Source organism: Sminthopsis crassicaudata, chromosome 4, assembly GCF_048593235.1.
Source record: "Sminthopsis crassicaudata isolate SCR6 chromosome 4, ASM4859323v1, whole genome shotgun sequence".
Lineage (NCBI taxonomy): Eukaryota > Metazoa > Chordata > Mammalia > Dasyuromorphia > Dasyuridae > Sminthopsis > Sminthopsis crassicaudata.
The window spans coordinates 446190177-446205098 of NC_133620.1; the positions used below are offsets into that span (position 1 = coordinate 446190177).

General features: G+C 37.5%; 1 pseudogene; it reads left to right on the plus strand.

Annotated features, from left to right (window-relative positions):
* Positions 1-1092: 1092 nt before the first annotated feature.
* Positions 1093-13888, plus strand: LOC141540950 (small ubiquitin-related modifier 2-like; annotated as a pseudogene).
* Positions 13889-14922: the final 1034 nt, after the last annotated feature.

Below are 14922 nucleotides of genomic sequence, written 5' to 3' on the forward strand. Positions count from 1 at the left end.
CAGTACACTCTGGTGAAAATAACACATTAAATATTTACCAGACCCTGCCTGTTGAATGTACTAGATATGCTATAACAATCAAGAGGACAGTAGCTCCCTGTCTTAGCCATCCCGCCAACTTAGGAGCCCCTCCTATTTACCAGAGATGGCTGAACACCCCAGCTGAGCAGCTAGAAAAATTGCAGTATGGTGTCTGGGATTTGGAATTAGAGGACCTTTATTCAAATCTCACTTCTGTCATGGGCAAAGCATCTAAAAGTTCTCCATTTGGAGGTAGTGTAATCTACATTCAAATCTTCATTCTGCTGCTTACTGTTTATGTAGTCTTGGGCAGGCTATTTAAGATCTGGAATTGGGGTCAGAAACCTTAGGTTCAAATCTTGGCTCTGTTATGTATTGCCTTTGTGACCTTGGACAAGTTACTATCTTGTTCTCCATCTCTGTCTATCTGTCTATTTATCATTGTCAATCTTTCTATTCATCCTCCCATCTATTTATCCATCTACCTATCTCTCCTTCCTGCCTTCCTTTCTTCCGTCCTTCCCTCTTCCTTCCTTCCTTCCCTCCTCCTTCCTTCCTTCCTTCCTTCCTTCCTTCCTTCCTTCCTTCCTTCCTTCCTTCCTTCCTTCCTTCCATCCATCCATCCATTCATCCATCCATCCATCCATCCATCCATCCATCCATCCATCCATCTATTTCTCCATTTATTGATATATCCATCTTATAGATCTCATTTACTTTGCCTATCTCATATCTCTCTATCATTTCTATCCATCTATCTTTATATATAAGTTTTCATTTCTATGTGTGGGTATATAAGGTGTTGAGGAGGACCAATACCTCTGATGTGACAGCTTGCCAAACCCTTTCCAGGGCTGCTCATCCACCTTTAGTGTCCACCTGGCACTTGACTCTCACCTTTGGTGCCAAGGAGCTTTAAGATGCATAGCAGCCCCACTCTGGTCAGCTGTCTTGGCAGATGGGGTAAAGCAGATTAAGGCCTCAAATTTATTGGTAAATGAGTGGGGTGTTTCTCCCCAGCATGTGAAGCCTTCCTCCATTGGAACAAGAGGATGAAAACAATTTGTCGCAATGGCCAAGAAGGTAGTTGAAGCAGGCTCTGAGGAGTGCTTAGAGCTTCGTAAGACCCTGATGATGCCAAGGTCATGCACAGCATCCCAGGTTGTCACCAGTCTTTCCACTGGACTCTAATGATTCTGGAAGAGAGACTGAAGCTGATGATGTTGTACAATTCTGTCTTACTTAAATCCAATTCATGCATGAGTCAAGAATATTATCCTATGATATTACTGGTCCTTTATGAAAACAAAGGACAAACTATTTTTATGAATCATTCAGCTCTATCATTTATCTATCCATCCATTATCTAGCCATATCTATCTATCATCTATCTATCTATCTATCTATCTATCTATCTATCTATCTATCTATCTATCTACCTAGCTATCTATTTCTGTTCACAAATCTATGTCTGTGTATCTATCTGTCCACACATCTATGTCTGTCTATCTATGTGTCTGTCTGTCTGTTTGTCTATCCATCTACATATCTATGTATCTATCTGTTCACATATATGTTTGTCTACTATCTACCTGTCTTGTTTGTCTTTCTTTATGTTCTTTCTGTCTGTCTCTGTCTCACTCTGCCTCTATTTTCCTGGTTTCTGTCTTTTTCTCTCCACTTATTCACACCCTGACCTTTTGTTTCATCAGTGTAGGGAATGTCTGGTGTGGCAACTCCCAGAATTCATATTTTTGCAGTCCTCCAACTCATTTATAACTTATAGTTTTAGACAGCTACCTTAAGATCTGCGCTTAAGGGAGAGAAAGTATGTGTCAGAGGCGAGACTCAGTCATAGCTTTCTGATTTTAAGATGACCAACCCTTCCATCCATCAGAATAATTTTGTCAAATAGGAATGGGGACCACTAATCCATACACAGGGATTCTTACAGGCTGCATATTGACTTAGTTTTAAAATGTAATATTATTTATCCTTTATCATTTTAATTTACAAATTACATTTTAATTTGGTTCTGTCTCACTTTGGTGTATTATGGGCTTCAGGCAACCCATGTACCTTGTGTTGACACCTCTGCCTTAGAACATGCAACTCTGTGCCTCTTAATACTCACATATATAAACATATTAATATGTTGCTTTGTCAAACTTTTTTTACATGTATATATTCATCTCATTGAGGGTGGTAGTAATCTTCCCCATTAGATTAGAAGCTCCTCATTAAACTAGGGTAGAGCCTACATCTGTCCCATCAGACTGGAAGTCCCCTGAAGCCAGAGTATCTCTCTCTCCTTCATTAAATGAGAAGTTTCCTGGACTTGGCGCCATGTATTTTTGCTTTCACTTGCCTAATACTCACCACTGGTCTTTCTATATGAAAGGTGCTACTACAAGAGGATGTATCCCAAAGCCTTTTTTTTAATATCTTCCAACTCAGAAGCATGAATAATGGGAATTAGAGGGAGGGAGTTCAGGCATGAAAACCAGCATCCCTGCATTTTGACCAAATTCTCTGCTCCTTGCTACTACATCAGAAAATTTCAGATTTTTAATGTAAAGCAAATGTAGGCTGTACATCAGGAAAAACTTTCTATCAATTAGAGCTGCTCTTCTTTGTATGACCATTCATGGGATATATAATAATGGACTAGCTAGCCACCTGGATTCTTTTCACAGCTCAGATTTAGTCATTTCAGCCACTTACTAAAATGACAGAGAGGTCGAAATTGGCATCGGTGGACATACCCACACTGATGAAATCACAGGTTCTAGAAACATACAAGTATTGAAGGACAAGATGCATTGAATTTTGTGGCTGCTTTGTTATAATATTAATACAAATTGAGCTAGAGGTCCACTAAGTCCTCTAGATCTTAAAAAAAGAGGGATTATTTTATTATTATGCCTCCCCCATGCTGTATTTGTTTGGCTAACACTTTAGATCTAAATAGAAGACTTTGCATTTATCCCTAATATATAAGGTTACAAAGGAAACCACTTCTGTTGCAATATATTTATCAACTATATATAAACAAATACACAGACCCCAAAGTTAATAATCCCTGAGTTAATTTATACTACTATTTTTAGCATTTTGAAATCTTTTAGGATGCTGATTTTGTTACCTACCATGTTAGCTATTCCTCACAGCTTTGCTTTATTTACAAATTTGATAATGATATCATTAGTGCCTTCATCTAAGTCTCTGATTAAAATGTTGAATAGAATAAAGAGTAGGGCAGAGTCCCATGGTACTCCACAGCAGACATCACATCAGGCTGATATTGATCTATTTTTCGCCATTATTTCTGAATCTACCAAACTCCCTTATTTTTCCATCACATCCACAAGAACAATGGTGGAACCTGTATAATCACCTGAATGAAGAGCAAACTTGTTATATTTTACACAAGTATCTGAGCTACCAGTGTCATAACCTTTAAAAAAAAAAGGAAATGAGTTTAGTCTGGCATAATTTATTCTTTATATATCTATGCTATCTTATATTATGTATACTTATTTCCCATCCCAAGTCATCTTTTTTATGTGTGCATTTGGGAGGTAATTGGAATAAATTCGGTTGGTACAATTCAGATGGGCAATGCTAGCACACAGCCTCATCATCACTAATTTACCCTAGTCTGGGGTATGATGTATATGAATGTCCTCATATGTCAGTGACTATACAGATAAAAGAGACTCAGGACCAGAGTCTGTAGATTCTGAAGCTAGGTTGCTCCCCCTACATTAATTAGTCTCTCTCTCTCTTTTTTTTTATTCCTGATGCTACTTCTTACTATATACTCAAGTACAGGCTGGTTGGATATAAGAATACACCAATTTTTTTTCCATTATCTGGCTCTCTTCAATACTCCAGTGGAAATGCCCATCAATCAGCTGCCACTCGAATCAGCTATTTTCCTGGGCCCTCACTTTGGGGGAATATCCCAGGGGAATTTGCAAGCACAAAGTCTTTGTTCTCTCTCCTATCTCTGTGCCTTATTCTATGCAGATAGCTTATAGTGATCACTGCTTCCCTTTCTAAGTGCTCACAAATCATCCCTTTAATGATGCTTTCTTGAATTTTTCCAGAAATCAAAGTCATTCTCACTGGCTTAGAGTTTGAAGAACCTATTTTCTTCCCCATTTTGAAAATCAAGATACCTTTTATTCATCACCACTTGCAAGACACTTTCGCTACCCTCCCTCATTTTTTCCCCCCCGAAGATCACTGAGAATGGCTCAGCAATAATATCTGCTTTTTCTTTCAGTATTCTGGAATAAAATTTATCAGGGACTGGTAACTGGAATTCAGTGAGAAAAGCTTGGTGGTCCCTTTGTTATTGTTCAGTCATGTCTAACCCTCCATGACCACATAGACCCAAACATGCCAATGTAGTTCATGGATTTTTCTTAGAGTGGTTTGCCACTCAAGTAGTGGTTTCCTTCTCCAGTAGATTCAGCAAACTTAAATTAAATTAAAAATTAAAATGTCAAGTGACTTGCCCAGGGTCACACAGCTATTAAGTAACTGAGGCTGGATTTCAACTCAAATCTTTTTGACTCCAGGTCCAGTGAGTTGACCTACTGACCTACTGAGTCATTTAGCTGCCTCGGGATAATCCCTTACCATTGCTTTATTTATCTTCCCTTTCTTAGTTATTCTTCTTAATAAAGGAAGAAAGGAGAAGCAGGTTGATATATTGGTTAGAATGCCCAATTTGAAGTTAGGAAAGGCCTAGGTTCAAATTTTGCTTGTGGGGGCGGAGCCAAGATGGCGGAGAGGAAACACACGACTCAGTGAACGTCCTCACTCCCTCACAACCAATTAGATAAATTAAGTCTCAAAATTAGCTCAGGACTGATAGATACCACAAGGACTGGAAGCACGACTTACCAGCTGAAGAGAATCTGGAGTTTCAACAGGAAAGGTCAGTTCTCAGGGGAGGAATAAGAAAGACCAGCACAGACGGTGGGGTAGGGGCACACTGCGCCCATTGCGCTGGGAGGGGCTCTGGGATCAGAGAAGCCACTGAGGTAAAGGAATCTGGCACAGGCTGTTAGCTCTTCTCTGCTAATTATTTAGCAGTTCAGAAGAGAAAGCCAAAATATTTTAAAACTCAGATTAGATTTTCCCCGATCCTGGGGGTGACTCAGGCACAGATCTCGGCACCAGGGGGTGTGGCCTCAGCTACCTCCTGAGAATAGTTAAGAGACTGACAAGTGGGTGGATACGGCCCAAGGCAACACAAACTGCCTAGCTTAGCTGGAGGGAGCGGAACTCAGCTCCAGGAAGTCCCAGAGAAGCGGAACCTTTGAACTAGGGACCGCGGTTTCTGGCAGACACTGCCAGTTTGAGCGCAGGGGCTTCTTACGTCACCTGCTGCAGACACCCACTCCCCACCCGGACAAATAGGCTGAGCTTCTTGCTGTCTTCACTATTCTACGCCCTCGAAGCACAGTAGTGCTAATCACCTCTGAGGCACCTCCAGGGAGGGGGTGGGGAACTCTCTCCCAGAGCTCTCTCTTAGCTCAGGCTCAGGAGCCGCTGCATCCATCCGGTCTGGGAGGAAGCTGGTAAAGAAGTAAATAATTTCCTACCCCAGGGACAGACCCCAAAACATTTTTTCTAAGTATGAGCAAAAAAGCTAGAAAAACCATAGATTCCTTCTATACAGAGAAAGAGCGGGTGTCCAACCCCGAGGAAGTTGACAGCAGAGAATCAGATAACAACCTAAAGGGGAACGATTCCTGCCCCCCATCACATAACTCTCTCCTAGAAGAAGCTCTTAAGAAATTGAGGGAGATCGAAGAAAAATGGGGAAAGGAAAGAGAAGTTATGATAGAGAATAACAATGTCCTGAAATTGGAGTTGGAAAAAATAAAGAATTCACAGGAGATGCAGGGAAACAAAATTAGTGAATTAGAAAAGGTTAAAAAAACACAGGAAAGTAGGATTTCTGAATTGGAAAAGATAAAAAAGTCTCAAGAAAATAGAATTTCTGAATTGGAAAAAGAAAATAATTCTCAAAAAAAAAAAATTAGGGAAATGGAAAAAAACTCAATAGAGCAAAATAATTCATTTAAAAACGAAATTGGGCATTTACAAAAAGAACTAAAAACTGTGAAAGAAGAAAATAACTCCTTAAAAGTCAGGATGGAACAAATAGAAATGAATGATTCACAGAGAACCCAAGAATCAGTCAAACAAAACAAAAAAAATGAGAAGCTGGAGAACAACGTCAAATACTTACTGGGAAAATCTATAGACCTGGAAAATAGATCTAGGAGAGATAATCTGCGGATTATTGGACTTCCAGAAAACTATGACCAAAAAAAGAGCCTAGATTCTATTTTACAGGAAATTATCAAAGAGAACTGTCCAGAGATAATAGAAACAGAAGGGAAAGTAGATGTGGAAAGAATTCATCGAACTCCTTCTGAAATAGACCCTAAAAAAAGAACACCACGGAATATTGTGGCTAAGCTGCAGAATTACCACACAAAGGAGAAAATCCTGCAAGCAGCTAGAAAAAAACAATTTAAATACCAAGGTGCCACAATAAGGGTCACCCAAGATCTGGCTGCCTCCACATTAAAAGATAGAAGGGCCTGGAACCTGATATTCCGAAAGGCAAAAGATCAAGGACTGCAACCAAGAATGAACTACCCAGCTAAGTTTAGCATCTTTTTCCATGGAAGAAGATGGTCATTCAATGAAACAGAGGAATTCTATATGTTTCTAAGAAAAAAACCAGACTTAAACAAAAAATTTGATCTACATCCACAAGACTGAAGAGAAACAGAAAAAGTTACACAGAACCCTTGAGAACTGTAACTCTGTTGTGGGTATATAAAAAATACTCAAGGATAATTTGATTTTACTGATATAAAAGAAAAAAAGGGGGGTGTGGTAAAGGGAAGGAGGTCGGTTCAGAAAAAGGGGAAGGAGTGATAAAAAGAGGGAAACTACATCCCAGGAAGAGACATAGAAAATACACCATATCTGAGGGAACTTAGTGAGGGGGAGAATCATTGTGTGAATCTTACTCTCATCAGAAGAGGCTCAAAGAGTAAATAATTAACATATTTGTTTTTCAGAGAATTTTCTCTCACCTCATTAAAAGGGGGGAGAGGAAAAGGGGAAAGGAAAAGGAGAATAAGTGAAGGGACTTGGAGGGAGGGGGGAGGGATCCTAAAAAAAAAAAAAAAAAAAAAAAAAAAAAAAAAGGGAGGGTTGCGCGTCACAAGGGGGGTCTGTAAATCAAATATCGGGGAGGGGGATCAGGGGGGTCAAGGGAAAAAAGTATAATCTGGGGATAATACGATGGCAGGAAATACAGAATTAGTAATTTTAACTGTAAATGTAAATGGGATGAACGATCCCATCAAACGGAGACGGATAGCAGATTGGATCAAAAAGCAGAACCCTACAATATGTTGTCTACAGGAAACACACTTAAAGCAGGGAGATACATACAGAGTAAAGGTAAAAGGTTGGAACAGAGCTTATTATGCTTCAGGTAAAGCCAAAAAAGCAGGGGTAGCTATCCTTATCTCAGATCAAGCAAAAGCAGAAGTAGATCTCGTTAAAAAAGATAAGGAAGGAAACTATATCCTGCTAAAAGGTAGCATAAATAATGAAGCCATATCAATACTAAACATATATGCACCAAGTGGTATAGCATCTAACTTTCTAAAGGAAAAGTTAAGAGAACTGCAAGAAGAAATAGACAGTAAAACTATAATAGTGGGAGATCTCAACCTTGCACTCTCAGATTTAGACAAATCAAACCACAAAACAAACAAGAAAGAAATTAAAAAAATAAATAGAACATTAGAAAAACTAGGTATGATAGACCTTTGGAGAAAACTGAATGGCAATAGGAAGGAATATACTTTCTTCTCAGCAGTTCATGGATCCTATACAAAAATTGACCATATATTAGGACATAAAGATCTCAAAATTAAATGTAGGAAGGCAGAAATAATAAATGCCTTCTTCTCAGATCACAATGCAATAAAAGCTACATTCAGTAAAAAGTTAGGGGTAAATAGACCAAAAAGTAATTGGAAACTGAATAATCTCATCTTAAAGAATGACTGGGTGAAAGAGCAAATTATAGAAACAATTAACAATTTCACCCAAGATAATGATAATGATGAGACATCATATCAAAATCTTTGGGATGCAGCTAAAGCAGTAATAAGGGGAAATTTTATATCTTTAGAGGCTTATTTGAAGAAAATTGAGAAAGAGAAGATTAACGAATTGGGCTTACAACTTAAAAGGCTAGAAAAAGACCAAATTATAAACCCCCAACCAAAAATTAAACTCGAAATACAAAAATTAAAAGGAGAAATCAATAAAATTGAAAGTAAAAAAACTATTGAATTAATAAATAAAACCAAGAGTTGGTTTTATGAAAAAGCCAATAAAATAGATAAACCTTTGGTAAATTTGATCAAAAAAAAGAAAGAGGAAAATCAAATTGATAGTCTTACAAATGAAAAGGGGGATCTTTCCACCAATGAAGAGGAAATTAGAGAAATAATAAGGAGTTACTTTGCCCAACTTTATGCCAATAAATTTGATAACTTAAGTGAAATGGATGACTTTCTCCAAAAATATAGGCTCCCTAGATTAACAGAGGAGGAGATAAATTGCTTAAATAGTCCCATTTCAGAAAAAGAAATAGAACAAGCTATTAATCAACTCCCCAGGAAAAAATCCCCAGGGCCAGATGGATTCACATGTGAATTCTACCAAACATTTAAAGAACAATTAGTCCCAATGTTATATAAATTATTTGAAAAAATAGGGGATGAAGGAGTCCTACCAAACTCCTTTTATGACACAGACATGGTACTGATACCTAAACCTGGTAGATCAAAAACTGAGAAAGAAAATTATAGACCAATCTCCTTAATGAATATTGATGCTAAAATCTTAAATAAGATATTAGCAAAAAGACTTCAGAAAATCATCTCCAAGATAATACACTATGATCAAGTAGGATTTATTCCAGGAATGCAGGGCTGGTTTAATATTAGGAAAACTATTAATATAATTGACCATATTAATAATCAAATTAATAAGAACCATATGATCATCTCAATAGATGCAGAAAAAGCATTTGACAAAATCCAACATCCATTCCTACTAAAAACTCTTGAGAGTATAGGAATAAATGGATTATTCCTTAGAATAATCAGGAGTATATATTTAAGACCGTCAGTAAGCATAATATGCAATAGAAATAAACTGCAACCTTTCCCAGTAAGATCAGGAGTGAAACAAGGTTGCCCACTATCACCATTACTATTCAATATAGTACTAGAAACGCTAGCCTCGGCAATAAGAGCCGAGAAAGAGATTCAAGGAATTAGAGTAGGAAATGAGGAAATCAAACTATCACTTTTTGCAGATGACATGATGGTATACTTAGAGAACCCCAAAGACTCTGCTAAAAAGCTACTAGAAATAATTCAAAATTTCAGCAAAGTGGCAGGATACAAAATAAATCCACATAAATCCTCGGCATTTTTATATATCACTAACAAAATGCAACAGCAAGAGATACAAAGAGAAATTCCATTCCAAACAAATGTTGAGAGTATAAAATATTTGGGAATCCATCTACCAAAGAAAAGTCAGGAATTATATGAGAAAAATTACAAAACACTTGCCACAAAAATAAAGTCAGATTTAAATAATTGGAAAGACATTCAGTGCTCTTGGATAGGCCGAGCGAATATAATAAAGATGACAATACTCCCCAAACTAATCTATTTATTTAGTGCTATACCAATCAGACTCCCAAGAAACTATTTTAATGACCTAGAAAAAATAACAACAAAATTCATATGGAAGAATAAAAGGTCAAGAATTGCAAGGGAACTAATGAAAAAAAACTCAGAGGAAGGTGGTCTAAGTGTACCTGATCTAAAGCTATATTATATAGCAGCAGTCACCAAAACCATTTGGTATTGGCTAAGAAATAGACCGGTAGATCAGTGGAACAGATTAGATACAAAGGACAAAAAAGGGTACATCTATAGCAATCTAATCTTTGACAAACCCAAAGATTCCAACATTAGGGATAAAAATTCATTATTCGGAAAAAACTGTTGGGAAAACTGGAAATTAGTATGGCAGAAATTAGATATGGATCCACACTTAACACCATATACCAAGATAAGATCAAAATGGATCCATGATTTAGGCATAAAGAGGGAGATAATAAATAGATTAGAGGAACAGAGGATAATCTACCTCTCAGACTTGTGGAGGAGGAAGGAATTTATGACCAGAGGAGAACTAGAGATCATTATTGATCACAAAATAGAAGATTTTGATTACATCAAACTAAAAAGTTTCTGTACAAATAATACTAATGCAAACAAGATTAGAAGGGAAGTAACAAATTGGGAAAATATTTTTAAAAACAAAGGTTCTGACAAAGGTCTCATTTCCAAAATATATAGAGAACTGACCCTAATTTATAAGAAACCGAACCATTCTCCAATTGATAAATGGTCAAAGGATATGAACAGACAATTCTCAGAGGAAGAAATTGAAACTATATCCACTCACATGAAAGAGTGTTCCAAATCACTACTGATCAGAGAAATGCAAATTAAGACCACTCTGAGATACCACTACACACCTGTCAGATTGGCTAAGATGACAGGAACAAATAATGACAAATGTTGGAGGGGATGTGGGGAAACTGGGACACTAATACATTGCTGGTGGAGTTGTGAAAGAATCCAGCCATTCTGGAGAGCAATCTGGAATTATGCCCAAAAAGTTATCAAACTGTGCATACCCTTTGACCCAGCAGCGCTACTACTGGGATTATATCCCAAAGAAATACTAAAGAGCAGAAAGAGACATATATGTGCCAAAATGTTTGTGGCAGCTCTTTTTGTTGTAGCTAGAAACTGGAGGATGAATGGATGTCCATCAGTTGGAGAATGGTTGGGTAAATTGTGGTATATGAAGGTTATGGAATATTATTGCTCGGTAAGAAATGACCAGCAGGAGGAATACAGAGAGGCCTGGAGAGACTTAAATCAACTGATGCTGAGTGAAATGAGCAGAACCAGAAGATCACTGTACACTTCAACAACAATACTGTATGAGGATGTATTCTGATGGAAGTGGAAATCTTCAACATAAAGAAGATCCAACTCACTTCCAGTTGATCAATGATGGACAGAGGTAGCTGCACCCAGAGAAGAAACACTGGGAGGGGAATGAAAATTGTTAGCACTAATATCTGTCTGCCCAGGTTGCATGTACCTTCGGATTCTAATGTTTATTGTGCAACAAGAAAATGATATTCGCACACATGTATTGTACCTAGACTATATTGTAACACATGTAAAATGTATGGTATTGCCTGTCGTCGGGGGGAGGGAATAGAGGAAGGGGGGGTAAATTGGAAAAATGAATACAAGGGATAATATTATAAAATATATATATATATAATAAAAAAAAAAAAAAAAAAGAAAAAAAAAAAAAAAAAAAAAAAAAAAAAAAAAAAATTTTGCTTGTGACAGTTATTAGCTGTGTGATCACAGGCAAGTCACTTAATCTCTCTCAATAGAAACCTCAAATTAAAAATGGTTATGAGTTCTAAGACTATAAATTATAAGTGCATAGTGACATGTCAGGGTAGATAGTGTTCCCACACCCTTAAGGCACTGAGATAATGAAAACTTTAGCAAATGACAATTAAGCAATTAATCCATTGCCACCCAGAACACTGATCCCACTCCTTTAATCTTCTCATATTCATAATAGTCCTTTTTATTTTCCTTAGAATTCACTGCAAGCCTCAGCTCATTCTAGGATTTAGCATTCCTGGCGGTTTTCTTACAGGATGTACCTTTCTTTTGAATTTGTACTCAATTACTTGCCCTGACTTCCATCTTCTGTATATGTCTTTGAAAAAAGATACAATAGCTAATGAGTTTCCTGTGCATTCCCTTCAGTCTTTTTAGATAGATCCCACCTTTCCCCCTTCTGCAATCATCTTTGTTTGCGCCATAGGAATTTTGTTCTTGAGAATATTTTATCCATTTTGTGCCAACTTCCTCTGTAGAATTTTAAGCTATTGGAATTTTACCTTTCTTTACTCTATATGCTTAGAAATCAGTTCTCCCCAAATCTAGAGTGTGCTTGTCAACTATGCTGAAATCTGAGGGAGTGCTCCTCCCATGCTTCCTGTCCTCTCTACTTAGACATCTGGTTCCTTCTTCTTTGTCAAAATAAGGTTCAGAAGACTATCTTATGTCATTTACATCTTCTAAAGGATGAAATTTCTAGCAATGCAAATCCAGAACTCTTCAGTTATCTTGATTTTTATTTTACAAGCAAAAAAAAATCTCTAATAGATACCTGCATAGTTTAATTTCCTTTAAGTACTACTATATCATACATTTGAGTCTTCATTGTGATTTGTTTCTGTAATACATCATCCATTAACTCCTTCTGACCAGGCAAGCATTGAGTAATCTCTCACCTCAATTTTCTTTCCATTTTTCCTTCAAATGATCCTTATTCACAATTTTTCCACTACAAAGCCACCGTCTAGCAGGGATTCTCAAACCAAGGCCCTTGGGCCAGATGTAGCCCTCAGGACATTTATGCGGCTGGGGTTATGGTAAAGGGGCTGAGGGGCGGAGACAGAGTGTGAGGTTTTCTTTTTACTACAGTCTGGCCTTCCAACAGTCTGAGGGACAGTGAACTGGCCCCTATTTAAAAAGTTTGAGGACCACTCTCTAGATTCTAGAGAGCTAATTTCCTTATAGAAGTGTATCTCCTTAATAAATACTATTGATCCATTGCTTCTTTTATCTAAAAAATTATTTCTGAAAAGAGTACTTATCCATTTCTTCTCAGCACTAGTGAGGTTAGTTTCAATCCTAAACAACAGTACAATCACATCTATAGCTTAAGCCCTGGTCCATAAATCCAAATCTCTTTATGAGCCTCCTCCTCCTCCTCTTTCTCCTCCTCCTCCTCCTCCTCTTTCTCCTCCTCCTCCTCCTCCTCCTCTTTCTCCTCTTCTTCCTCCTCCTCCTCCTCCTTCTCCTCCTCTTCCTCCTCTTCTTCCTCCTCCTCCTCCTCTTCTTCCTCCTCCTCCTCCTCTTCTTCCTCCTCCTCCTCCTCTTTCTCCTTCCTCCTCCTCCTCCTCCTCCTCCTCCTCCTCCTCCTCCTCCTTCTCCTCCTCCTCCTCCTCCTCCTCTTCTTCCTCCTCCTCCTCCTCCTTCTCCTCCTCTTCCTCCTCTTCTTCCTCCTCCTCCTCCTCTTCTTCCTCCTCCTCCTCCTCTTTCTCCTTCCTCCTCCTCCTCCTCCTCCTCCTCCTCCTCCTCCTCCTCCTCCTCCTCCTCCTCCTCCTCCTCCTCCTCCTCCTCTTTCTCCTCCTCTTCCTCCTCTTTCTCCTTTTCCTTTTCCTTCTTTTTTTCCTTAGTGAAGACCATCCTGGTGCCTCTTTTATGAAGTGGTAGCTGAGGAGAACCCCGCCCCCAACACCCTCTTCAGACTTGCCATGGGAAGAAGAGTAAGGGAGGAGTTAAGACTGAAAATCATGACTGCATTCATTTGAAGGTGGCAGGGCAAGATGTCTTGGTGGTGTAGTTTAAGATTAAGAGGCACACACCACTTAGTAAACCAATGAAAGCTTATTGTGAACTACAGGGATTGTCAATGAAGCAGATCAGATTCTGATTTGATGGGCAGCCAATCAATGAAAAAAAACATACCTGCACAATTGGAACTGGAGGAGCAAGATACAATTGATGTATTCTAGCAGCAGATAGGAGGTATTTACTAAAAAGAGAACTTGCAACTCTACTCCAGAACTGTACTATCAAATAAAACAATATACAAGTAGAAATATACAAGTTTGATTCATCCACATCCTGACCACTGCAGCATAATTTTCTCTCTTCTTTGATTCTCTTCCATCATTCCTTTATGGTATATAAAACAACTAGTATACATGCACAGACATAATACATATTTTAAAAAACTAAATGGTAAAAAAAAAAACAAAAAAAAAACCTTTAATGGCTAATGATATATTTTAATCAACATCAAATGGAGATGGGAAAGGAAAAAAAAAAACAAATTGGTTCTGTGAAAATATTCTTTTTTTCCCCATTAGTGTCATGTTTATTCAACTTTTATTTATGTATTCCAGTAACTTATATTGTTCTTATTGTTTAACAACATCAACAACACAATACAAAAAATCCTTGCATACCTTGTTTGATTGAATAATTTCAATATTTTTCTTTTAACATTGTAAAACTAGGGATCATTTTACAATTTTTTTTGTACCTAGCAGTTACATATAGGAAAATTTCTCCGCAGGGAGAGTTATTATAAAAAAGGTAATACTAGATAGTTTTTCCTTAAAATCAAATATCTTACTGTTTAAATAAACTTCTTGTTAAAATAAATTAAGAAGAAACAAGAAAACAGATTAGGCTTGGAATCAGGAAGATCTAGCTCCAAATCCTTTTGACACATACTAGCTATGTAATTATAGGCAAACTGCTTCACTTTAATGAGCCTCGGTTTCTTAATCTGTAAAAAGGAATAAAAATACTTAAAGAACCAATCGCACAATCTTACTGTTGTGAGAACTAAATGAGATTATTATGTAAAGACCTTTGCAAATCATATAAATATTAATTGTTATTGCTGTTATCACCACAGTCAATCAACAACCATTTATTAAGCACTTGTTGTATGCAAGGTACTGTGCTCAGCCTTGGGGATACAATGAAAAGTGAAAAAAAATATTATGCCTTTTCCTTTAGAAGCTTACTCTTTAATGGGGTAATTAAGATAATTAATAAT